This window comes from Hyla sarda, chromosome 8 (genome assembly GCF_029499605.1).
Source record: "Hyla sarda isolate aHylSar1 chromosome 8, aHylSar1.hap1, whole genome shotgun sequence".
In the NCBI taxonomy this organism is placed as follows: domain Eukaryota; kingdom Metazoa; phylum Chordata; class Amphibia; order Anura; family Hylidae; genus Hyla; species Hyla sarda.
In genome coordinates, this window is record NC_079196.1 from 38,427,097 (window position 1) to 38,447,459 (window position 20,363).

Here is a 20,363-nt window from a genome sequence, read left to right on the forward strand (position 1 = left end):
AGAGGTTTTCTATAGTGATTTGCTCCTACTCTGGACAGTTCCTAAAATGGACAGAGGTGTCAGCAGAGAGCACTGTGATCAAGCAGAAAGGAAATTCAAAAAGAAAAGAACTTCCAGTGGAGCAAACAGCAGCTGATAATCCTTTCAGTACTTAAGATTTTTTTTAATAGAAGTAATTTACAAATCTGTTTAACTTTCTGGCACCAGTTGATTTAAGAAAAAAATAAATAAATAAATAAAAAATAAATAAAGTTTTCCAGTGGAGTACCCCTTTAAGTGTGAATTGGTGTTTTCAGCAGTGTAGCCACAATTCCCCACAGGCTCTACCAGAATTTTGTACTTGCACAAATGGGACCCCGCAAGTTGCCACCACCTTCTGCCGGGGACAGGGGCAGTAAAGATGAAAATCACATTCCTGCCTTAGGCTGGGTTCACACCAAGTTTTGTTAAATACGGTTCCCGTATACGGCTGGGAGGAGGGGGGCGGGGCTTAATCGCGGCGCCCGCACTCAGCCGTATTCAGGAACCATATTTAATGCATTTCTGAGCCGACCGGAGTGAACCGCAGCCTCTGGTCGGCTTCGTTTTCGGCCGTATGCGGTTTCCCGACCGCAGGCAAAAACGTGGTCGACCGCGTTTTTTTTTGCCTACGGTCAGGAAACCGCATACGGCCGAAAACGAAGCCGACCAGAGGCTGCGGTTCACTCCGGTCGGCTCATAGACATGCATTAAATACGGTTCCCGAATACGGCTGAGTGCGGCCGCCGCGATTAAGCCCCGCCCCCCTCCTCCCAGCCGTATACGGGAACCGTATTTAACAAAACGTGGTGTGAACCCAGCCTTATTGGAGTAGACTGACATTAGGAGAGTAGAATATATGAGGTCGGATTTCATGGATGTTTGTCTCCAGTGTTCCCCACCCCTCACATCACATCTCCCAGCTCTTTAAAAAAATATATAAAAAAAGACAGCAACAGAAATATATTTGCCTAGTAGTTCATAGACCTCCATCCACCCACACAGATAAACATAGCAAGCAGCAGACGAAGAAATTCCCGGGAGGAACGCTGGCTCTCTTCCCACAATATGTTTGTATAGTATTCCAGCTAGCTGCGGCTTTTGCTGTGCTGCAAGATACCATGTGCGGTGTCTCACTATGTCCCAAACACATACGTGAGGCCTGAGGAACCTGGAGAGAGGGCCGGCACATTTCGGGCCTAGAACTTTGTTCAAGGCCCAAAGAAAACACATTGAGGTCCAACACCCCCCAAGAAGAGGTCAGGAGGAGGCCAGTAAGGGCTAAGAGCCTTGTCTGTTTCTGCCTCAGGCCCATAGACTTTCTGACACCACCTAAGGGTCTGATGTTCTCTTATTTACACTAGGTAAAAATATCTTTGGAGACCACCAGGGCCGGCTCTGCCTATAGGCAAAATAGGCATCTGCCTGGAGCGCCCACATGATGGGAGCGCACCGCTCTGTTTGCCACAAGAAAGTTAGGCTGGGTTCATGCTACTATACGGGAACCGCATGCGGCTGGGGGAGGATAAAAAAAAAAAAAAAAATGTAAAAAAATTAAGACACACGGGCGCTCCTGTATCTAATTAATTTCAATGAGCCGACTGGAGTCAAACGGTGACTCCGGTCGGCTCATTTCTGCCCCGTATTCGGTTTTGTGACCGGACCTGAAACCGTAGGAACAAAAGACCAATGGTGCAAATTTATTAATTAAAAACCCTTAGTACATGGATACAGCAAGCACAGGTGACGCGTTTCGGCTCAAAAGGCGGGTCTTAGTCATGACTTTTGAGCCGAAACCCGTCACCTGTGCTTGCTGTATCCATGTACTAAGGGTTTTTAAATGAAATAAATTTGCACCGTCGGACTTACTCTGCACTGGACATTCCTCTTTTGTTCCTGCTTGTCTTTGGCGCTGCCCACGCCAGTCCGTGCGCATGGTGTTTGAGGAAGAAAGATGGAATCACATCTACATACCTAAAACAGTAGTATACTACGGTTTTAGGTCCGGTCACAAAACCGGATACTGTTTGACTCCGGTTGGCTGATTAAAGTGAATGGATTTCGGCGCAATCCAGCTAGTGCACGGGAGAACACGGTTTTCCCCTCCCCCCCCAGCCGGATCCGGCACCCGTAGGCTGTAACCATGATGTGAATGCAGTCTTAGATAGCTTGTTACAATGTGGCACCCCAGTAGTAAGGTGATTACATGGGGAGGAGGTTTGATACAGTGTGTCTCCCCAGTAGTAAGTTGGGGCGTGTCAATGGGCGGAGTCAAGGGGTGTCAAAATTTGCTTTTGCCTAGGGTGGCAAAAATCCTTGCACCAGCCCTGGAGACCAAAATGGTCTATTACAATGGTCTCCAAACTGTAGACTAGAATATCTGGAGGGCCACAGTTTGGAGACTACTATGGTCTATTACGTGACAAGACATAGGACTTATAGACGAGTATATACGAACCCACAGATCGGTAGACACTAGAGATGAGCAAATTTACAGTAAATTCGATTCGTCACGAACTTCTCGGCTCGGCAGTTGATGACTTTTCCTGCATAAATTAGTTCAGCTTTCCGGTGCTCCGGTGGGCTGGAAAAGGTGGATACATTCATAGGAGACTCTTTCCTAGGACTGTATCCACCTTTTCCAGCCCACCGGAGCACCGGAAAGCTGAACTCATTTATGCAAGATAAGTTATCAACTGCCGAGCCGAGAAGTTCGTGACGAATCGAATTTACTGTAAGTTCGCTCATCTAGTAGACACCTCAGGCACCTATAAAATACCATATACACCCGAAGTGCACAAGATACATATTGTTCATATTCAATAATATTTAGTAGAAGTATAAAACAGACCACTACAGTGAGGGAGGAGGAGACCATTGTCAATGGAAGCTTTGACCCAATTCCATAGACACCAATTATAGCCCCCACCACCTAGTGTCTACCATGCAAGGAAGGGACTGCGCATTGCTACCTGCGAAGACCCCCCCCCCCTGAAGAAGTCTAAGCTCCCACCACCAAGGGTCTATCAATCAATAGGCGACTATGCATTATCCTTTATGTGACCCGATAACTTGGCAAGACCCCCCAAAAGAAGAAGTCCAAGCCCATGGAGTAAGTGAATTCAATGTAACTCCCCCACCCCTGGAAACACCCTCTTAAGAAGTCAAAGTCCCTCATCTTGTGTGTTCTATGCAGGTAAGTGATTACCCTAAAGTGTCCCTACCTCTTCAAACTAATAATAAATAATAAATATTATTATTATTATTTATATATATTTTTTTTTTAAGTCATCTAAAGAAGTCCAAGCCCACCATTGCCAAGGGTCTATTAAGCAATAAGTGACAATGCATTACTCTTGATGTGCCACTTTCATATAGAAAATAAAATAAATAAATAAATCCAAGCTATCATTTAAAATAAATAAATCCACTATCTAAGATCTACCATGAGGTAAGTGGATTTTATGTACCCCTACCACTTGGAAGGACTGTCTAAGGCAGTGTTTCCCAACCAGGGTGCCTCCAGCTGTTGCAAAACTACAACTCCCAGCATGCCCGGACAGCCTTCGGCTGTCCGGGCATGCTGGGAGTTGTAGTTTTGCAACAGCTGGAGGCACCCTGGTTGGGAAACACTGCTCTAAGAAACTTCAAGCTCCCACCGCCAAGGGTCTGGATAGGTGACTGTGCATTACTCTTGATGTGTTCCTATCACATAGGAAGACCCTCTAAAAGGAGTCCAGACCCCCCACCACCTGGGGTCTACAGAGCAAATGAGTGACTATGCAATCCCAATAGGAAGCCCCTCTATAGAAGGTCCATCCTATGTACAATGCATCCCTGAGCTGCTGCAGAACCTCAGTGCACAGCTCTGCAGATGATCCCACCAGGACTGACCCCTCCTATTGTGTTATGCACTGGACACGGTGTTACAGCCGGTACCGCACAGTGTGACCTCTCACCTCTGGTGGGAACAATGCCGTCCTCCTGGGGTTGATGCCGGTTGTTGTGCAGATCAGTCACACGCTCCGTCCTCCTAACAATCCCATAAACTGGCCATGGATGGGGCAGAGCGATCATAGCAGCCACCGCGGCTGGGAAGGAGGTTTTCCCCTGCAGCAATCCTCATCTTCCAGGCAGGACACCTCCCCCTGCACCCGGGACAAGGAGAAGACCTCCCGCCCCCCCTGCCCCAGCACTGACCGGGGAGCAGAGACAACCAGACCGGGGAAAACAGGGAAAGGACCGGGCAAAAGTTGTGTGGAGAGAGCCGGGACACTCCGGTGTCTGAGAGAGGAGGAAGTGGCGGGCTGCTCCAATGGGTGTCTGGAGCCGTAATTATCCAGGCATTACACATCATTTCCTCCACAGAGGAGAGGGAGGGCCGGGAGGAGGGACCAGCCGGGGAATTGGCTCCATGGATGAGGCAGGGAGGGCTGGAGGAGGGGGAGGGCAGAAGGACAGGTGAGGGGGGCAGGGAGGGGGCAGAAGGGCAGGTGAGGTGGGACGGGAGGGGGCAGAAGGGCAGGTGAGGGGGGCAGGGAGGGGGCAGAAGGGCAGGTGAGGTGGGACGGGAGGGGGCAGAAGGGCAGGTGAGGGGGGCAGGGAGGGGGCAGAAGGGCAGGTGAGGTGGGCAGGGAGGGGGCAGAAGGGCAGGTGAGGTGGGCAGGGAGGGGGCAGAAGGGCAGGTGAGGTGGGCAGGGAGGGGGCAGAAGGGCAGGTGAGGTGGGCAGGGGGGGCAGGTGAGGTGGGCTGGGAGGGGCAGAAGGGCAGGTGAGGTGGGCAGGGGGGGCAGGTGAGGTGGGCTGGGAGGGGCAGAAGGGCAGGTGAGGTGGGCAGGGGGGGCAGAAGGGCAGGTGAGGTGGGCAGGGAGGGAGCAGAAGGGCAGGTGAGGTGGGGAGGGGGCAGAAGGGCAGGTGAGGTGGGACGGGAGGGGGCAGAAAGGCAGGTGAGGTGGGCAGTAGGGTAGGTGAGGTGGGCAGAAGGGCAGGTGAGGTGGGCAGTAGGGTAGGTGCGGTGGGCAGGGAGGGGGCAGAAGGGCAGGTGAGGTGGGCAGTAGGGCAGGTGAGGTGGGACGAGAGGGGGCAGAAGGGCAGGTGAGGTGGGACGGGAGGGGGCAGAAGGGCAGGTGAGGTGGGCAGGGAGGGGGCAGAAGGGCAGGTGAGGTGGGCAGGGGGGGCAGGTGAGGTGGGCTGGGAGGGGCAGAAGGGCAGGTGAGGTGGGCAGGGGGGGCAGGTGAGGTGGGCTGGGAGGGGCAGAAGGGCAGGTGAGGTGGGCAGGGGGGGCAGGTGAGGTGGGCTGGGAGGGGCAGAAGGGCAGGTGAGGTGGGCAGGGAGGGAGCAGAAGGGCAGGTGAGGTGGGGAGGGGGCAGAAGGGCAGGTGAGGTGGGACGGGAGGGGGCAGAAAGGCAGGTGAGGTGGGCAGTAGGGTAGGTGAGGTGGGCAGAAGGGCAGGTGAGGTGGGCAGTAGGGTAGGTGCGGTGGGCAGGGAGGGGGCAGAAGGGCAGGTGAGGTGGGCAGTAGGGCAGGTGAGGTGGGACGGGAGGGGGCAGAAGGGCAGGTGAGGTGGGCAGTAGGGTAGGTGAGGTGGGCAGGGAGGGGGCAGAAGGGCAGGTGAGGTGGGCAGTAGGGCAGGTGAGGTGGGCAGGTAGGGGGCAGAAGGGCAGGTGAGGTGGGCAGTAGGGTAGGTGAGGTGGGCAGGGAGGGGGCAGAAGGGCAGGTGAGGTGGGCAGTAGGGCAGGTGAGGTGGGACGGGAGGGGGCAGAAGGGCAGGTGAGGTGGGACGGGAGGGGGCAGAAGGGCAGGTGAGGTGGGCATTAGGGCAGGTGAGGTGGGACGAGAGGGGGCAGAAGGGCAGGTGAGGTCGGCAGGGAGGGGGCAGAAGGGCAGGTGAGGTGGGCAGGGAGGGGGCAGAAGGGCAGGTGAGGTGGGCAGTAGGGCAGGTGAGGTGGGCAGAAGGGCAGGTGAGGTGGGCAGTAGGGCAGGTGAGGTGGGACGGGAGGGGGCAGAAGGGCAGGTGAGGTGGGACGGGAGGGGGCAGAAGGGCAGGTGAGGTGGGCAGGGAGGGGGCAGTAGGGCAGGTGAGGTGGGCATTAGGGCAGGTGAGGTGGGACGAGAGGGGGCAGAAGGGCAGGTGAGGTCGGCAGGGAGGGGGCAGAAGGGCAGGTGGGGTGGGCAGGGAGGGGGCAGAAGGGCAGGTGAGGTGGGCAGTAGGGCAGGTGAGGTGGGATGGAAGGGGGCAGAAGGGCAGGTGAGGTGGGCAGGGAGGGGGCAGAAGGGCAGGTGAGGTGGGCAGGGAGGGGGCAGAAGGGCAGGTGAGGTGGGCAGGGAGGGGGCAGGTGAGGTGGGCAGGGAGGGGGCAGAAGGGCAGGTGAGGTGGGACGAGAGGGGGCAGAAGGGCAGGTGAGGTCGGCAGGGAGGGGGCAGAAGGGCAGGTGAGGTGGGCAGGGAGTAGGCAGAAGGGCAGGTGAGGTGGGATGGAAGGGGGCAGAAGGGCAGGTGAGGTGGGCAGGGAGGGGGCAGAAGGGCAGGTGAGGTGGGCAGGGAGGGGGCAGAAGGGCAGGTGAGGTGGGCAGGGAGGGGGCAGAAGGGCAGGTGAGGTGGGCAGAAGGGCAGGTGAGGTGAGCAGGGAGGGGGCAGTAGGGCAGGTGAGGTGGGTGGTGGGCAGGCGAGGGGCAGGTGAGGTGGGCAGGGGGGGCAGAAGGGCAGGTGAGGTGGGCAGGGGGGGCAGGTGAGGTGGGCTGGGAGGGGCAGAAGGGCAGGTGAGGTGGGCAGGGAGGGGGCAGAAGGGCAGGTGAGGTGGGCATGTGAGGTGGGCAGGGAGGGGCAGTAGGGCAGGTGAGGTGGGCAGGGGGGGCAGAATAGCAGGTGAGGTGGGCAGGGGGGGCAGGTGAGGTGGGCTGGGAGGGGCAGAAGGGCAGGTGAGGTGGGCAGGGAGGGGGCAGAAGGGCAGGTGAGGTGAGCAGGGAGGGGGCAGTAGGGCAGGGGAGGTGGGCAGGGAGGGGGCAGAAGGGCAGGTGAGGTGGGCAGGGGGGGCAGGTGAGGTGGGCTGGGAGGGGCAGAAGGGCAGGGAGGGCGCAGAAGGGCAGGTGAGGTGGGCATGTGAGGTGGGCAGGGAGGGGCAGTAGGGCAGGTGAGGTGGGCAGGGGGGGGCAGAAGGGCAGGTGAGGTGGGCAGGGGGGGCAGGTGAGGTGGGCTGGGAGGGGCAGAAGGGCAGGTGAGGTGGGCAGGGAGGGGGCAGAAGGGCAGGTGAGGTGAGCAGGGAGGGGGCAGTAGGGCAGGGGAGGTGGGCAGGGAGGGGGCAGTAGGGCAGGTGAGGTGGGCGGGGGGCAGGTGAGGTGGGCAGGGAGGGGGCAGAAGGGCAGGTGAGGTGGGCAGGGAGGGGGCAGAAGGGCAGGTGAGGTGGGCAGGGAGGGGGAAGTAGGGCAGGTGAGGTGGGCGGGGGGCAGGTGAGGTGGGCAGGGGGGCTGGGCAGGTGAGGTGGGCTGGGAGGGGCAGAAGGGCAGGGTGGGCAGGTGAGCTGGCCAGGGTTGGGGCAGAAGGACACGTGAGTTGGGCAGGGACGGTGCAGAAGGGCAGGTGAAGTGGGAAGGGAGGGGGCGATATGGCAGGTGAGGTGGGCGGGGGCAGGTGAGGTGGGCAGGCGGGTGGCAGATGAGGTGGGCAGGCTGGGGCAGAAGGGCAGGTGAGGTGGGCAGGGGGGGCAGGTGAGGTGGGCAGGGAGGGGCAGAAGGGCAGGTGAGCTGGCCAGGGTTGGGGCAGAAGGACAGGTGAGTTGGGCTGGGAGGGGGAAGATTGGCAGGTGAGATTGGCAGGGACGGAGCAGGTGAGATGGGCAGGGATGGGGCAGAAGGGCAGGTGAGGGGGGCAGGTGAAGTGGGCAGGGAGGGGGCAGAAGGTCAGGTTAGGGGGACGGGGCAGGTGAGGTGGGCTGGGAGGGGGCAGGTGAGGTGGGCTAGGAGGAGGCAGAAGGGCAGGTGAGGTGGGCAGAGAGGGGCAGAAGGGCAGGTGAGGGGGCAGGGAGGGTGCAGAAGAGCAGGTGAGGTGGGCAGGGAGGGGGCATAAGGGAAGGGGAGGGGGCATGAGGGCAGGTGAGGTGGGCATAGCAGGTGAGTGGGCAGAAGGGCAGGTGAGGTGGGCAGGGAGGGGGCAGAAGGGCAGGTGAGGTGGGCAGGGAGGATGTATAAGGGCAGGTGAGGGGGGATGAGGGGGACAGGGACGGGGCATAAGAGCAGGAAAGGTGGCCAGGGAGGGGGCAGGTGAGTTGGGCGGTAGAAACAGAAGGGCAGGTGAGGGGGCATGAGGGCAGGTGAGAGGTGATAGGAAAGGGAGGGGGCATGTGAAGTGGACAGGGAGGGGGTAGGAGGGCAGGTGAGGTGGGCAGGGAGGAGGTATGAGGGCAGGTGAAAGGAAAGGGAGGGGGCATGAGGATAGGTGAGAGGGCATAAAGAAAGGGGGGGGCAGGTGAGGTGGGCAGGGAGGGGGTATGAGGGCAGGTGAAAGGAAAGGGAGGGGGCATGAGGATAGGTGAGGGGGCATGAGGATAGACTCAGACATTTTTAAAATGTTGTTTTGAAAAGTTTACATGAGAGGAACTCCAACCTGCAACGTGCAGAATCCATATCAGGAACTGTCATGGCATGATGGGAGTGGTAGTTTTGCCCCAGCTGGAGAGCCACTGGTGGGGGAACACTGCTGTAGAATGAGCTTTTTTCTTTTAAGACTCGGGAGTGCTTGTCATGCTTGATGGGAGTTGTAGTTTGTAGTGGCTGTGGAGCCTCAGGTTGGGGAATACTGCCCTATAGTTAATGATGGAGGATATTGGGCTGGGTTCACACTGCATATTCTTCCATTTTTCGTGCATATTTTGTAGGATCTTGGATTTCTGATGTTCTGAAGTGACGCAGCTACAATGTGAACTATAATGCAGATTACCATTGGGAAAGGTTGTTACACATAACATTAGGAGTGAAACACTTTTTTAAAATACGCTCTAAAATATGCAGTAGGAACAGGACGGGAGATTTATCAAAACCTGTGCAAAGGCAAAATTGCCCATAGCAACCAATCAGATCGCTTCTTTCATTTTGCAGAAACCTTGTTAAGAATAAAAGAAGCGATCTGATTGGTTGCTATGGGCGACTGGGCAATTTTTCTCACTTTTTTGGGGGGTTGTCTGACGCCATACAGTTGTGGTTTACGGGCTCAGCAAGGGTTTAAAAAAAAAATCATACTTACCTGTGCTGGTCCCTGTTCCATCTGACAGTCCCTGGTCACAGCTGAGCAGTGCTTTGTGCTATTGTTTTGCTTAACCAATCACAGACCATGGTGGTGACCAGCAGTGTCATTTTTCCATGTCAATAGAAGAACAGAAAGCACTAGAGATGGGCTGGGGGAAAAAATTAACAATTGGTGGGGGGGAAGTTTATTTATCTTTTTTTTAAATAAAAAGAACAATAATAGTATGAAGAAGAGCATAGAATATGTTCATTTATAATAATATATAGAGCATTTAGACCTTCGTGGCTGGCTCCAGAGAGTTAAACAGATTTGTAAATTACTTCTATTAAAAAATCTTAATCCTTTCAGCACTTAAGAGTTTCTGAAGTTTAGGTTGTTCTTTTCTGTCTAAGTAATCTCTGATGACACGTGTCTCGGGAACCGCCCAGTTTAGAAGAGGTTTGCTATGGGAATTTGCTTCTAAACTGGGCTGTTCCCGAGACAGGTGTCATCAGAGAGCACTTAGACGGAAAAGAACAACCTTAACTTCAGAAGCTCATAAGTACTGAATGGATTAAGATTTTTTAATAGAAGTAATTTACAAATCTGTTTAACTTTCTAGAGCCAGTTGATATATAAATAAAAAATGTTTTTTCCTGGAATACCTCTTTAAATTTCATGCAAATTTTTTCTTTGTTTTTCTCCATTTTTTTATGTGTTTAAAGGGGTACTCCGGTGGAAAACTATTATTTTTTTTTTTAAATCAACTCGTGACATAGATTTGTAAATTACTTCTATTAAAAAATCTTTACCCTTCCAGTACCTTTTAGCAGCTGTATGCTACAGAGGAAATTCTTTTCTTTTTGAATTTCTTTTTTGTCTTGTCCACAGTGCTCTCTGCTGACACCTGATGCCCGTATCAGGAACTGTCCAGGGCAGGAGAAAATCCTCATAGCAAACCTATGCTACTCTGGACAGTTCCTGACATGGACAGAGGTGTCAGCAGAGAGCACTGTGGACAAGACAAAAAATAAATTCAAAAAGCAAAGAATTTCCTCTGTAGCATACAGCTGCTAATAAGTACTGGAAGGATAAAGATTTTTTTAATAGAAGTAATTTACAAATCTGTTTAACTTTCTGACACCAGTTCATTTAAAAAAAGATAAAGTTTTCCAGCGGAGTACCCCTTTAACCACTTAAGGACAGGCCAATTTTCATTTTTTCCTCCTCCCCTTCTAAAAATCTTAACGCTTTCCATTTTGCACCTACAGACCCATATAAGGGCTTGTTTTTTGCATCACCATTTGTACTTTGTTATGACATCACTCATTTCATGACAAAATCTACAGCAAAACAAAAAATATATATTTGTGGGGTGAAATTGGGGAAAAAACACAATTTTGTAACTTCTGGGGGCTTCCATTTCTACTTAGTAGACTTTTAGGTAAAAATGACACCTTATCTTTATTCTGTAGGTCCATATGTTTACAAGAATACCCAATTTATGTCGGTTTTATTTTATTTTACTACTTTAAAAAAAATTCTAACTACATGCACCAAACTTAGTATGTCTAAAATTGTCATCTTCTGACCTCTATAATTTTTTTTTCCGCATACGGGGCATTTTGATGGGAATTTTTTATTGCTTTTTATAATTTTTTTAATGGTTTATGAAGTAAAAAAAAATGCACAATTTTAGACTTACTTGTACGCCATCGACCGCGCAGTTTAACTAACTTTTTATTTTAATAATTCGGACATTTACGTACACGGTGGTACCACATATGTTTATGTTTGTTTTATATTACATTATTTTACATTGATTCAAACTTTTATTAGGGGAGGGGCTTATTCCCATTTATTTACATTTTTTTTTTTTTTTTTCTTGTCCCCATAGGTGGCTAAAACATGCAAGCTTGCAATTGCATACACTGATCAATGCTGGGCTTTGGCTCCTCATTGATCAGTGTTATTGGTGCTCTGCTGCTCTAGCTTGCAGAACCTGGCTGCAGCATCAGAGCGCCAATTGGATGTTGAGGAGGCAGGTAGGGCCTCTCCCACTGTCCACTCAGCTGATTGGGACCCACGATTTCGCCGCAGAATCCCGCATTTAGACGCTGCAATCAACTTTGATCGCAGCATCTGAAGGGTTAATGCCAGGCATCAGCGATGTCCGGCTTTAACCATGGGTCCTGGCTGCTGATAGCAGTCGGGACCCAGCAGGTATGAAGCGCGCTCAGCTCAAGAGCGCACATTAAACTGCAGGAGTACCGGCACCAGGGCGTACAGGTATGCCTTTGGTTCTTAAAGGGGTACTCCGGACCCAATACATCTTATCCCCTATCCAAAGGATAGGGGAAAAGCTGTCTGATCGAGGGAGACCCCCGCAATCTAGCATGCAGCACCCACCTGTAAACACTGCAGGAAGCGCTGGAGGCTCTCAGTGTTATGCCTCCCGACCACGGAGACGGAGTATCATGATGTCACGCCTCCGTGTGACATCATGTCCCGCCCCCTCAATGCAAGTCTATGGGAGGGGGCGTGGCACCCCCTCCCATAGACTTGCATTGAGGGGGCGGGGCGTGATGTCACTTTACTCCGGCCCCGTGGGCGTGAGGTTTCAGACACTGAGCCTCCAGCGCTGTGTGCAGCTGAGACTGGTGGGTGCTGCATGAGAGATTGTAGGGGTCTTTTGGATAGGGGATAAGATGTCTTGGGGCCGGAGTACCCCTTTAAGAGGGTAAAGGACGGCTCCAATAATAAACCTCTTTATGAAGCTTGTACCTGGGTGCACGCTCTTGTCCTCTTATATCTGCTCGCTATGTGGGGGTATGTTGCATATGTCTAGATCTGTGGATGGTCAATAAAATTGTCACAGCAGGAATCCGCGGTGAGTGCTCCGTTTACTTTCTTTCATGCATAAAATCTCTAGTACTTCAGTGCAAAATCCACATAATGTTATCCCATCAACCATGAGCCATTTTTAAAAGTTAAGCCTTCTTTTGTGTCCCCTCAAAGCCCAGTTGCACCTCCCACCTCTGCACCCGTATAGCTACATCCCTGATAAACAATATGGCTGCTATTGCGCTAAGTTTACACAGTATCTTTCTCCATTTTTACATCTTATTTTCTTGCGCTTCCTGGCATCATGATGTGCAGATAACAGGCCTGTCAGTTATTCTTGTGGATCTGAAATAAACGCCGCAGTTTATTGGGTGAATTACGGAGCCCAATTCCCATTGGATGTGAGGAGGAAATTGCAAAATATGCTCCAAAAAAAACTAAAAGTGATCACAAGGCCTTGACGTTCTCATGGGAAAGTAATACAATCAGAGAAGTGATGCTGCATTAATATGCAAATGCAGGACTCTAGGAAAGATGGGTGAGAGCCAGCAGTGATGTACCTAAAATCTACCAAAAATCCATATGAAGAACTCTTACCTACAGTGTGCCATTTATAATACTGGAGTCTTATGTGGCCCCTTAGGAACCAGGGCCCAGGTGCAACCGCTGCCTCTGCACTCCAAAAGCTGCCTCCCTGACAACTGTTTTGGCCTCCATTACTGTTCTCACAGGAATTGTCTCCCAGATATATAACAATAAATTCACAAGTATGCTGCCTAGTTAGGCAAAGGTTCCTCTTGGGAAAGCTGGGTGAGTTGTGAAGTGGATTGGTTCTCATATAGGGGGAATATGTCACTGTTCTTTCTCTGTATTTTGCCGTCATTTATGCCATTTTTCTTTTTCATGGCCATGTTCAATTTAGTATATTTGTTGTGCAAGCGCTTGGTAGAGGGGATGGCGTCAGCACAGAGAGTGGGGGGCCATCTTGTCAGCACTCGGCTAAATAGTACCTGTCATCAACCTAAACGTTTAATATATTGTTCCTTATGTCATTATAAGGCACTTTTCTATTTACTTGCTGTTAAAATTCTAAATCTTTATATGTTTACAATGTGAGTAAAAAAAAAAAAAACGGCCACTAGGTGGCTCTGTTCTGTTCCCTGCCGCAAGTCAAACAGTTAGTTTGGTCTCCTCCTGGCCTGGCAGGAGACCAAACTCTGGAAGTGCGTACGGGGCATGGGGAAGCACAGCTCTCACAGGCTTCAGTGACATCACACCTGCTGGGGAACGCCCATTTTCTCCTGCCGGGAGTTCACACAATGTGAGCTAGGGGAAACGTATGATACACAGATTTTTAAAGCTCAGAAATATTTGAGAGGGGTGTCAGGAGTAGTTAGAGAATATAATCTGATTTAGTTTAGAAAATATGGTTTGATGACAGGTACTCTTTAAAGGGGTAATCCGCTGCTCATCATTTGGAACAAACTGTTCTGAACGCTGAAGCCGGCGCCGAGAGCTCGTGGCGTCATAGCCTTGCCCCTCATGATGTCACACCCGGCCCCCTCAATGCAAGTCTATGGGAGGAGGCGTGATGGCTGTCACGCCCCCTCCCACAGACTTGTATTGAGGAGGCAGGGTGTGACATCATGAGGGGATGGGGCTATGGCGTCACAAGCTCCCGGCGCCAGCTCCAGCATTCGGAAGAGTTTGCTCCAAATGCTGAGCAGCGGATTACCCCTTTAACTGACCGGCAAGGAAAGGGACTATTCGTTCAGCGTTTTGCCCATTTTCTTTAATCCTGATGTTAGTCACTCTTTTTTCGGAATTGGTGCAAAGTAGTTAAGTAGTTAATTCTCCCAATTTTTTTTTTACCGACTTTTAGACTTTAAAATCTGTTGATGTTGCAGTTGAAATTGAAGCTGATATAGAGCTACTGAGACCTAAGCAAAACTAACCTAAGCTTTCCCCGGCAGTTGTCTGGAGGTCACATACCCTGATTTGGGGTGTCACGGTCGGCTGGCTGGAGGTGGATCCTCTGTGCCAGAGAGGGATTGGCGTGGACCGTGCTGGTGGACCGGTTCTAAGTTGCTACTGGTATTCACCAGAGCCCGCCGCAAAGCGGGATGGTCTTGCAGTGGCGGTAGCAACCAGGTCGTATCCACCAGCAACGGCTCAACCTCTCTGACTGCTGAAGATAAGTGCGGTACAAGGGAGTAGACAAGAGCAAGGTCGGACGTAGCAGAAGGTCAGGGCAGGCAGCAAGGATCGTAGTCAGGGGCAACGGCAGGAGGTCTGGAACACAGGCTAGGAACACACAAGGAAACGCTTTCACTGGCACAATGGCAACAAGATCCGGCGAGGGAGTGCAGGGGAAGTGAGGTATAAGTAGGGAGTGCACAGGTGAACATACTGATTAAGCGTGCTGCGCCAATCAGTGGCGCAGTGGCCCTTTAAATTGCAGAGACCCGGCGCGCGCGCGCCCTAAGGAGCGGGGCCGCGCGCGCCGGGACAAGACAGACGGGGAACGGGTCAGGTACGGGAGCCGGGATGCGCATCGCGAGCGGGCGCCTCCCGCATCGCGAATCGCATCCCGGCTGGGAGTGATATTGCAGCGCACCCGGTCGGCAGGTCTGACCGGGGCGCTGCGAATGAGAGGATGCTGCGAGCGCTCCGGGGAGGAGCGGGGACCCGGAGCGCTCGGCGTAACATGGGGTTAGATCAGTGATATTTCCAGAAGCTACGATTTGTCTTTATGTCAAGCGCACTTGTTTATATCCATAAAAAAAGCATTGAAACTTATGCACTGATGTGCCCATACATTTTATATCAGTAAAAAACAGTGTATACATGTTCTTTTGACTACGTTGTACATTCTTTACACTTGTACACTTTTTTTTGAGGGACGGAATAGTGTAGCTTACCACATTTTATGTCTTGATCTTACCAGCTGTATATATAATTTTTTTTCTACAGTACAGTTAATTGGAAACTTTCGGAAAAGTAAAGCCTTTTGCTTCCACCTGTGTGATATATCCTTTTTTTCTCCTGTGTGCTGTTGCAGGATTTGAATTGAATTATATGATTTCATTTACAAGAGAAAAACTTTTTTTCTATATACGAACATATAGAAACATTAGAAACCATACTTTAAAAAAGACGCATCTATCTAATTGTTTGTATACAGCTGTGCTGCGGTAACCCGGCAGGGCCACTATGCAGTATATAAAGAGAACCAAATCAAACAAATGATTTAAAAATACGCTATTTGACTACATCAAATACAATGCAAATGTTGGATTGCTGCTAAACTCTACATCCAGTTATATCTCAGGCAGATATATACATGATTGCAGGTGGGGTCTGATTAGACACTGGGTCTTGCTCTTAAGTGTTCCCCTCGCTGCACTATAAAAAGGCTCTCGGAGGCTACTGTTGGATGGTGTACCTCTTGTTGAGAGATTGTTGAGTGCTAGACATGCCCGGTTGACAGACTTTGAGTGGGGGTGTATCATTGAACTGAGAACAGCAGGATCAGTTCAATGAAATGTTCTAATCACGCCGTAAGGAGGTGTTGGGGCCATACCTGCAATAAACAACAACAAAAATAGCCTTCAAAAAATTCAAATCTGATGGGTCAGCTATAACATTTAAACAGTACAAAGAGCTTAATAAAATCTGTAAAAATGTAATAAAAACAGCAAAAATTCAAAAGGAGAGACAGGTGGCCAAAGAAAGCAAAACTAATCCTAAATATTTTTTTAGATATATAAATGCAAAAGAACCAAGGACAGAGCATGTAGGACCCCTTAATAATGATAATGGGGAGGTTGTCACGGGCGATCAAGAGAAAGCGGAGCTACTGAATGGGTTCTTTAGTTCTGTATACACTATGGAAAAAGGAGCTGACATTGGCCAGGTCAGTGCTGGTAACACATCATGTAATGTACTGAACTGGCTTAATGTAGAGATGGTACAAGGTAAGTTAGGTGATATAAATGTAAGCAAATCTCCAGGGCCGGATGGACTACACCCAAGAGTTCTTAGAGAGGTAAGTTCAGTAATATCTGTACCCTTGTTCATGATATTTAGAGATTCTCTGGTGTCTGGTATTGTGCCAAGGGACTGGCGCAAGGCGAATGTGGTGCCAATCTTCAAAAAGGGCTCTAGGTCTTCCCCAGGAAACTATAGACCGGTAAGTTTAACGTGCATTGTGGGTAAATTGTTTGAAGGACTTATAAGGGATTACATACAGGAATACATAGGGGATAATAGTATTATAAGTGATAGCCAGCATGGGTTTACTAAGGATAGAAGTTGTCAAACCAATCTAATTTGCTTTTATGAAGAGGTGAGTAGAAGCCTTGACAGAGGAATGGCTGTGGATATAGTGTTTCTGGATTTTGGTAAAGCATTTGATACTGTCCCTCTTAGACGTATGACAGCTAAGGTCTTTGGGTTTGGAAATTTTAGTATGTAACTGGATTGAACACTGGCTCTTGGATCGTACCCAGAGAGTGGTGGTCAATAATTCGTACTCTAATTGGTCCCCGGTTATTAGTGGTGTACCTCAAGGTTCAGTACTGGGCCCGCTGTTGTATAATTTATTTATCAATGATATAGAGGATGGTATTAACAGCTCTGTTTCTATCTTTGCAGATGACACCAAGCTTTGTAGCACGGTACAGTCTATAGAGGATGTGCATAAGTTACAAGATGACTTGGATAGACTAAGTGTCTGGGCATCCACTTGGCAAATGAGGTTCAATGTGGATAAATGTAAAGTTATGCATCTGGGTACTAATAACCTGCATGCGTCGTATGTCTTAGGGGGGATTAAACTGGCAGAGTCACTGGTAGAGAAGGATCTGGGTGTACTTGTAGATCACAGACTACAGAATAGCATGCAATGTCAGGCTGCTGCTTCCAAAGCCAGCAGGATATTGTCATGTATAAAAAGAGGCATGGACTCAAGGGACAGGGACACAATACTCCCCCTTTATAAAGCATTGGTACGGCCTCACCTGGAATATGCTGTTCAGTTTTGGTCGCCTGTACATAAAAGGGACACTGTGGAGCTGGAAAGGGTGCAGAGACGCGCGACTAAACTAATATGGGGCATGGAACATCTTAGCTATGAGGAGCGATTAAAGGAGTTACAATTGTTTAGTCTTGAGAAGAGACGTTTAAGGGGGTATATGATAAACGTATATAAGTATATTAATGGCCCATACAAAAAATTTGGAGAAAAACTGTTCCAGGTTAAACCCCCCTAAAGGACGAGGGGGCACTCCCTCCGTCTGGAGAAGAAAAGTTTAGTCTCAAGGGGCAACACGCCTTCTTTACCCTGAGAATTGTGAACTTATGGAACAGTCTACCTCAGGAACTGGTCACAGCAGGAAAAATTAACAGCTTTAAAACAGGATTAGATACATTCCTGGAACAAAATAACATTAATGCTTATGAAGAAATATAAAATCCCATCCCTTCCCCAATATCGCGCCACACCCCTACCCCTTAATTCCCTGGTTGAACTTAATGGACATATGTCTTTTTTCGACCGTACTAACTATGTAACTATGTAACTATGTAACTATGCTCCAGATGGTCTAGACAGAACAGCAGTAGAGAGGATCGTTTGCTCTACTGACAAGCACAAGCAGCTCCCACAGTTTCTTTGCCCACCATCTTGACACAGGTGGCACCTTCATTACACATCCCCGTCTCTGCTAGGACCATTTCCAAGCACTTGGCAGAAGGAATTTTGATGGCACAGTTCCCATTATATGTCCTACCATTGACAGCCAACCACCATCACCTTCATTAATGGCTGTGAACAAAAAACCTATACTGTTGCAGACTGGAACAGTATCTTCTTTAACAGTAAATTTGATTCCTACTTGGATCCAATGGCGGTCAGGTTCAAGTACATAGGCCTTGTGTTAAGTGCTTCAATCCAGCATCACACTGTCCCAACTGCTGGTGTGTAGATCTGGGGAGCCATGGCATACTATTTTCCGTCACTCCTAGGTATATTTGCAGCCTCTCATGGCTTTCCACTGGTATTTTTCAGCAGGATAATGCTCACCAACACGCAGCAAGGGTTTCCCAGTAATGTCTCCACCAGATTTACGGCCAATTGAGCATGGTGTGGCAACCTACTAGTGTGCAGAATCTACAGGCAAATGTGCCACTGGATGCTATACTGATCCCAGCTTCTAGAACAGTGTTTTCCAACCAGTGTGCCTCCGGCTGTTGCAAAACTACGACTCCCAGCATGCCCGGAAGACATAGTTTTGCAACAGCTGGAGGCACACTGGTTTGAAAACACTGCTCTAGTAGTGTGTCTGCTATATAACAGTATAGACCTGCACCATATTGTTCCTGTGTGCATGTACAGTGGATTTCTCCTAGGGGTTAAATTGACTCAAAGTTTATGGAATTTAATCTTTGTTGTCTATAAGGAACAAATGTGCCTTTGTTTGTAATGCTTATCGCTTACGTCTGTCTCCATGCCTATCTCTATATTAATCCCCCAAAACGGTAACGGATTTTATACTTATTACAATATACATTTTTCTAAACTCACTCTTTTATTTATTTTACTTGCTATACACTTTAGAGCTACCGTATGTGCACAAAAAAGTTAGTTTTTTAGGCTAAAATGTTTTTTTTTTTTTTATGCCATCTTTTTTGCTTTTGGGACATATATATTTATGTTTATTCTGCTGTACTTTGCCCATATATGCCTGTTTTCAATTGGGACAGTATTGGTGACATTTACTTCCCAAAATGCATCTCAAATTATGTGTCAAATAATGACCACATTATGGCACGTAGACGGCTTAAAGGGGTACTGCAGACAAAATTAACTGTTAACTAAAACAAGCAGCTGATCACCCCCCCACACACACACATACACACGATCTCTAGAACAGGACATTGCTCTGAGTGAGGAGTGCGTGCGGTAGACGGCACGTGTTTCATTGATTTCTATGGGAGCTTCGAAGAGAACCGAGTCAGTACTCTGGCATCATCGGAGCACCCACAAAAATTAATTGAGTGCATGCCGTCTAGCGGTAGACGACACACGCTTCTCACTGAAAGAGATAGGGTCCCTTTCTGGATAGGCGTTAAAGGAGTACTCCGCCCCTAGACATCTTATCCCCTATCTAAAGGATAGGGGATAAGATGTCAGATCGCCGGGTCCCGCTGCTGAGGACCCCCGGAATCTCAGCTGCGGCACCCCGCTATCATTACTGCACAGAGCTATCACGCCCCCTCCCATAGACTTGTATTGAGGGGCGGGCCGTTACGTCATGAGGGGGCAGAGCCGTGATGTAACAATGTTTCGGCCCCTGTATTGGCCGTCATTACGCACGGAGCGAGTCTGCTCTGTGCAGTAATGATAGCGGGGTGTCGCAGCCGAGATTCCGGGGGTCCCCAGCAGCGGGACCCCGGCGATCTGACATCTTATCCCCTATCCTTTGGATAGGGGATAAGATGTCTAGGGGCGGAGTATCCCTTTAAGTTCCTTTTGGCTACGGTACCCCTTTAAAAGAAGTGTCTCACTTAATTTTGTAAAGGTAACGGCCATAAAATTAGATCATATGGGCAGATGGGTACGTTTTCCATTGATTTTGATAATGCTCACATGTGAAAGAAATATGGCCATTTTATGTCCCAAAAAATATCACAAATGACGGTTGTGCACATAGTTTAAATAGCTGTCAGTTTTCTATTAATTGCAAGTGGCCACAATTTTTGCAAAGCTGCTTATTCGTTGAATCGTGCAGCCAAATGGTACATGTTATTCAGTACCTAATCCTGATCCTGTACATATAATTTGTATGTGTATAGCACCTATATTTCACTCACAAATAACTTATTTTTGTTGCTTACTTGGTTTTTTATTCTGTGTTCTGGAGGGGGCGTGTCCTCACTCTGCATGACTTATCTTCCTCCCTCAGTCTTCTGTGCTGTGCTGAGTCTCTTCATCCAATCACTGCAGGCTGCTCTCTAACCCCCTCCTCTCTGTTATCAGACAGGAGTCGGATAGGACAGGAGTGAGCACAGAGGAGTGTTAGTCCCACCCTCACTTCCTGGACTTTGTCCCTGCCTGTGCTTCAGCTGGGACAAAGAAGATGCTGCAGCTGGGCAGGATTATGTTCTGGATGGTATGGGGACCCCTAGTGGTCTTTTTTTTATAAGTCAAGGTTTCTTTAAACGGAGATAAGATTTTATTAAGTATCTTAGGTTAACAAGATGTTTTGACAAGATGTAAAACAT

The 20,363-nt window shown here is 49.6% G+C and overlaps 1 protein-coding gene across 2 annotated transcripts in view; it reads right to left on the bottom strand.

Moving 5' to 3' along the window:
• The window catches only part of ACVR1 (activin A receptor type 1), a 114,294-nt gene extending 105,024 nt beyond the window's left edge, over positions 1-9,270 (bottom strand). The window contains exon 1 of one of the 2 annotated variants that reach the window (XM_056534572.1): positions 9,252-9,270. The gene's annotated coding sequence lies outside the window, so the exon portion shown is untranslated. Of the gene's footprint in view, positions 1-3,977; positions 4,353-9,251 lie in introns of those variants that run through there. The other variant, XM_056534573.1, reaches the window with a different exon arrangement.
• Between the last annotated feature and the right edge of the window lie 11,093 nt (positions 9,271-20,363).